The sequence below is a fragment of the Apodemus sylvaticus genome, chromosome 21, assembly GCF_947179515.1.
Source record: "Apodemus sylvaticus chromosome 21, mApoSyl1.1, whole genome shotgun sequence".
Classification (NCBI taxonomy): Eukaryota; Metazoa; Chordata; class Mammalia; order Rodentia; family Muridae; genus Apodemus; species Apodemus sylvaticus.
The window spans coordinates 49,731,960-49,738,766 of NC_067492.1; positions in this window are offsets into that span (position 1 = coordinate 49,731,960).

Genomic DNA, 6,807 nt, shown 5'->3' on the forward strand with positions numbered 1-6,807 from the left:
TCCCCACGCCCTGAATAAACTCTATTCTTTTTTTTTTAATATATTCAATATATTCTTTATTTACATTTCAAATGATTTCCCCTTTCCTGGATTCCCCCTCCCCAAAAGTCCCATAAGCCCTCTTCCCTCCCCCTATTCCCCCATCCACCCCTTCCCACTTCCCTGTCCTGGTATTCCCCTACACTGCTGCACTGAGCTATTCCAGGACCAGGGGCCTCTTCTTTCTTCTTGGACATCATTTGATATGTGGATTGTGTCTTGGGTATTCCAAACTGTAGGCTAATATCCAGTTATCAGTGAGTGCATATCATGAGTGTTCTTTTCAGACTGGGTTACCTCACTTAGGATGATGTTCTCCAGCTCCATCCATTTGTCTAAGAATTTCATGAATTCATTGTTTCTAATGGCTGAATATTACTCCATTGTGTATATATACATTTTTTGTATCCATTCCTCCGTTGAGGGACATCTGGGTTCTTTCCAGCTTCTTGTTATTATAAATAGGGCTGCTATGAACATAGTGGAGCATGTATCCTTATTACATGCTGGGGAATCCTCTGGGTATATGCCCAGGAGTGGTATAGCAGGGTCCTCCGGAAGTGTCATGCCCAGTTTTCTGAGGAACCACCAGACTGATTTCCAGAGTGGTTGTACCAGTTTGCAATCCCACCAGCAGTAGAGGAGTGTTCCTCTTTCTCCACATCCTTGACAACACCCACTGTCCTGAGTTTTTAATCTTAGACATTCTGACTGGTATGAGGTAAAATCTCAGGGTTGTTTTGATTTGCATTTCCCTAATGACTAATGATGTTGAACATTTCTTAAGGTGTTTCTCAGCCATGTGAAGCTCTTCAGGTGAAAATTCTTTGTTTAGCTCTGTACCCCATTTTTAATAGGGTGATTTGGTTTTCTGGGGTGTAACTTCTTGAGTTCTTTGTATATATTGGATATTAGCCCTCTGTCGGATGTAGGGTTGGTGAAGATCTTTTCCCAATTTGTTGGTTGCCATTTTGTCTTTTTGAGGGTGTCCTTTGCCTTACAGAAACTTTGTAATTTTATGAGGTCCCATTTTGTCAGTTCTTGATCTTAGAGCATAAGCTATTGGTGTTCTGTTCAAGAACTTTCCCCCATGCCCATGTCCTCAAGGGTCTTCCCCAGTTTCTTTTCTATTAGTTTCAGTGTGTCTGGCTTTATGTGGAGGTCCTTGATCCACTTGGAGTTCAGCTTAGTACAAGGAGATAAGAATGGATCAATTCGAATTCTTCTGCATGCTGACCTCCAATTGAACCAGTACCATTTGTTGAAAAGGCTATTTTTTTCCACTGGATGTTTTCGGCTATAACCGTTGTGTGGCTGGTCCCTCGACGGGGGGTGGGGGGGGGGGGGTTGGGGGGGGTGGGCAAGAGATGCCTCCACTAGGCCTGATGAGACACTCCCTTCCCCCACACCTGACCACACTTCCATAGAACATATCTCCTATACTTCTTTACCTTTTTATAAGCACATCAAAGGATATGTATGTTATGTGAATTAACCCTTAGAAATATATAAATACATACATAATTTTTATGTTATAAAATGTATAATAGTAAAATCTTCTTGGCAAATATTTCTTTGAAAATAGACATATGAGCATATACTTCAAAGAACTTTTCTTACAACAAAGATCACATTTTAAAAAATCTTTGAGTGCTAAGTGCTAGGAGATGCTCTGGTGGGTGCTGGGTGATGAGCAGGAGAGATGAACCTTAACTATAAGGAGCTTATATCCTAGCACATAATAAAGACAGACAGGAATTATAGAAATATAACTGTGGTAAATGCTAGAAATACAGGACACTATGAGGATGTTTGTTAGAATAACTGGCTACTGCCAAAGTTTGGTAAAGTGTCCCTGGAGGCTGGTAAGATAGTTAGTTTTAGTTGTCAGCTTGAATGGATTTAAAAGCTGCAAAAAGGGCTGGGCATGTTGGGGCATGCTCCCAGTGCTTGGGAGGCAGAGGCAGGCAGACCTCAGTGAGATTTACATGGTTAATTTCAGGACTGCCAGGGCTAGGTAGAGGGATCCTATCTCAAAATAATTAAATAAAAAATTTTAAAAAACAGATTAGTACAGCTCTGACATACATATCTGTGAGGCATTTCTAAAGACAATTAGATTGTGAGGGCTCTGAACTAATGAAGGGATTGCTGAATGGTAGGATTAGTAATATGATGTCACTAAAGAGTTAGAAGGTAGAGCATGGAGCTTAGACGAAGTAGGTCACTGACATGTCCCTGAGGGCTTTATCTTACACCCTCCTATGCTCCCTTTCTCTAGTTCTTACGTCATTCTCCCACTTCTGACTGAGCACACAGGGCCAAGTGACCACAAACCGAAACCTCAAACTGTGAGATAATATTAGACAGTGTGTCACAATCACAAATAAGCTTGAAACACAGAGATATCTGAGCTGGCACCCTACACACACACCCTTTTCCCCCACTGTATCTCACTCCCTCACAGTCTCTATAATACCTTTTCCAAGTCAGATTCCATGGTCACTTATGCAGCCTTTTTACTGCTTTCATCTTGTGTGGGGAAATAATGGAGCTGGCCTGGTTTAGCTCCCTTCAGAGGACTATGTCAAAGGTTTTTCAAATTAAGAGTCTAACTCCTAGGGCAGTATGCCTTTGAGATCCTGAGAAACAGAGACACTCCCTCAGGATGTGAATCATTCAAGACACCTCTTTGTTTCTCTGTGTCTCTTAGAAGTCAACAAAGCATACAGAAATTTGACAGAACACTTGGTCTTAGACAATCTTGTATACCCTATACAGCTTGCAAACGTCATTGTATCCTGGCAACTACCTTCTATTCTTCCTCACAACTGCCAGTACATTCTGTTTCTGATAAAGGCATAAAAAGTCTGATTGCTTACAACAAACTTGTCTTCAATCTAGCTGTGATCCCTCCAACCTGTGCCAGGTCAGTAGTCATTTCTCACCAGCCAGATGAGGTAAGTAATCTTTGGTCTGCAAACCAGTGTGGTATTTACAATTCTGCTTCCCTGGACTTGGCTACATCATAAGTAGTTCTGACCCACTTTCTACTTTATTCTCTGCTTAGATTTGTAAAAATGAATATGGCTATATGCAAAAAAAACCCTAACTGGCAGGTCTTGTTAGCATTCATGATCTCTAACTTCAGATAGGTCCCTAATACTGGCTAGGAATCATTGAGCCATATGTAATTCCATTTTTCATTTCTTTCCTTTAAAAATATTAACTTATGCTGCCAGGTGGTAGTGGTGTACCTTTTTAATCCTAGCACTTGGTAGGCAGAGGCAGGCGGATGGATCTCTAATTATGAAGCCAGCCTGGTCTAGAGTGAGCCTGGTCTAGGACAGCCAAGGCTACAACTGAGAAACCCTGTCTCAAAAAAAAAAAAAAAATTAACTTCTTTATTGGCAGGTACCACAAGCACCTGTTGTGGGAGATAAAAGAACAACTTTAGGAAGTTCGCTCATTCCACCATGTAAGTTAAAGGATGTTGAGTCTTTGATTCAGAGTCCCATATAGCTCCGAATGGGATCAAATTCACCATGTAGCAGAGAAATATTCTGAACTCTTGATCCTTTCTGCCTCAACCTCCCAAGTGTCAACACCACGTGTGGCTCACAACACAAGGCTATTTGCTTCTCGGTCTGGAATTTTAAGATGTCTTCAATTTCTAAATCTTTCAAAGTGAGTTTCTCTCTTTACACACACACACACACAACCACTTTATTGCAGTTATACACCTAGGAACATAGAACCTGTACAGCTATGTCAATAATTGACTTAACCTGCTGTACATTTTTCCCTGATCTATAATGTAGTGCAAGAAGATCCTTAAATTAATGTACTCAAGCCTAACTAAGAGCTAGCATCAAGTGTACTAAATTTTCAGATTTCTGAGTTTCTACCACAACTTAAAGTTTAGTATCACCCCAGGTGATAAACTGATCTGATTTAAAAATGAGTTCTTTTTCAGGTATGAGCAAAATTAGTCCACACAATTGGGAAAACTGATTTCCATTGTGGACTACAATTTGCCCACCAAAAGCTAACTCCCAAATCTGTATGTTGAATTTCTTCTCTCCGTGTGATCATATTTGGAGATAAAACCTTTAAAATATAATTAATGGTAGCACTTAATCTAGTAAAACTGGTGTTCTTTTGGATTTGTCATTACTATGTTATTAAGCCTTTTATTTAGCATAGAGAATGGGTTTCATGACATTTTTATATATACAATACACACACACACACACACATACACACATATATATATATATATTTAACCCCCATGCCCTCTCTTGGCCTTCCTCCTTCTCATAGTCCTCTTCCTCCCCAGTTGCACTGCTGCTTTTACACACACACATTCATATACATATGTATATGATATATTTAATCTTGTTTCCACAGATAAGAGATAATGTAATATTTGTTTTTATTCTCCCTCTCATTATTCTTACCTGTTCTCACCTCTCATCTCTCTGGATCCAGTCTTCTCCCCACATAATCCTTGTTCTATTCTTATAAGACAAGAGAGAAAGAAGTGGGATGGAAAAGACAGAGCAGAAACTTTTCTTTCTCCTTGCACTCCATGTGTTTGCCCCAGCAAAACACCATCCAACACAAAGTGACTTTCCGAAGAAACTTTTCACTTCACACACTACCTACACATAGTACAATAGAAAAATCAGGAAACTGACACTGGTATGATGTATGTATGTGTAGTTACATGCCATTTTATTAAGGTGAAGAGCCTGTCCATCACAATGAATCAATCTACTCTTTCATAGTTATACCCACTCTCCTCTACCATCCTAAACCCTAATAATTATATCTTTCATCTCTGAGAATTTTACTTTTGGCAATACTATATAAAGGGACTTGGAGTATGCCATTGGAGCTTGCCTCTTTAACTTGGAATAATACCCCTGAGATCTGGTAAGTGGGTGTGCCTATCAAGCCTGTTGCATCTTCTTGTTGATATTCTGTTTTGAATGAACCAGTTTATTCATCCAGTTTAACCATTCCATTGATTACTATTGTTGACTATTACACATTAACCTCCTGTAAGCATCTGTGTATGATTACTTCTGTTTTAATATAAGTTCTCACTTCTGGGCTCCTCCAAAGGGCTGCTGTCACTTCTCCAGCTCTGCCCTCTGTAGCACTCTAAACTCAGGTTGATCCACTCTACAGCTACTGCTGTTCTTGGTGATAATCCCTTGATACTGGCATCTACAATACACTGGGTCTTCCACTGCAAGTAGGCTTCACCAATAGCCTCTCATAGGCTCTCTTCATGGTGCCAAGCCTCAACTTCTTTGCATGACCCCTTCAGTCCTGGGCTGTCAACTGCAACTGAGGCTGGACTTTCACCAGTGGTCTTCCATGGCCTCTCACAGTGCTAAGCCTCAGCTGCTCTTCCTGACCCCTTCATGCCTTCAAAACCAGTACCACCTGGGTGACTCTTCCACATTACCATGTTCAGCTGCAGCTCAAGGTCCAGCCTTGGCTATCTCTGGAAGACAATTCCCAGCTTCATTGATGCTGGTCTCTTCTTAATCACCACTAATGTCTTAACTCCAGCTAAGCAGCATCAATTGTCCTAGCAGTCCCTCTATTCTTGACTCTAAAGCCAGAGACACATGGCTGAAGCTGCCAAGTTCTGCTGCTTGCTGGAGCTGGGACATCCCCCCCACCCCACCACCCCCGCCGCCACCCCACCTTGTTCTATTACCAGGTTTCTGTTTTCTAACTCCCTCTCTACCTAAGCTTGGGTTTCCTGGAATTTGCTTGAAGTCATAGATCTGCATGGCTGTCTCCTGTAATGCTGGAACTAAAGGCACATACCACCATGCCTGGATTTAAGCTCTTCACCTAGAACTTGTTTTGTCCCAGGCTGGCCTTGAACTCGTAGATCTGCTTGGCTTTATCTCCAGGGATTAAAGGTGTGCACCACTACTCCAGGATCTAAATTTAGCTGGGAAGGATTTTGCTTATACACTGAACACTGAATACAAAAGCTCACTATTTTTACCACAACCTTGTTTCGAATCACTGCTAAACGTATGAGCCACCAGTACACTCTTTACATTAGCAATCGTTTCATAGGAAAAACCCAGCCATTTAAGGCAATGGAGTATGTCTGGGCCTAACAAGGTCTTTAAAAAGATTTCCCCAAAAGCTTGCTTTTTTTTTCTTATACTTTTCTCACTTCCTCAACCAGTGCTCTTCTCGCATCTCCAGAACCTTCTCAGACACAAGATTTTTAAAAATTAATAGCACTTCCTTGAATTGTCTTCATAAGCAACATGCCTCAGGCTATGACAGTGTAAAAGGGTTCCTCCATTTTGTCTGAGCTGGAGCCATCTTTGGTTTATGCTGAAACTGACACCATCATCCCCTGATGGAAGTGAAAAGTTCTGCACCCCAACCCTGTCCTAGAAACTCCGGGAAATGCCTCAGCTAACTGCACGTTTTGGGCTTCTATTACGCCATTTTCTTACTTTGTTGCCCCCTGCCAAGAGCAAACAAGGTGTTTCCGTGTTCTTTGCCTTTCAGAGCTCCCTGTAAAATGCGTTATTCGGGCTGCTCTGTGAGAAGGTTTTCTCCCCAGGCAGTCGCCAGCGGCTTAATAGACTCGATACGGTCGTGCCGAGTGCATGCCGAGACTAACACGCAGCACGTCGGGCGACAAGAATGAGTACAGACGCGCCCTCTAGACTCCCTTCTGCAGCTCCGGAAGTCCTCCAGTGACGTACCATACCG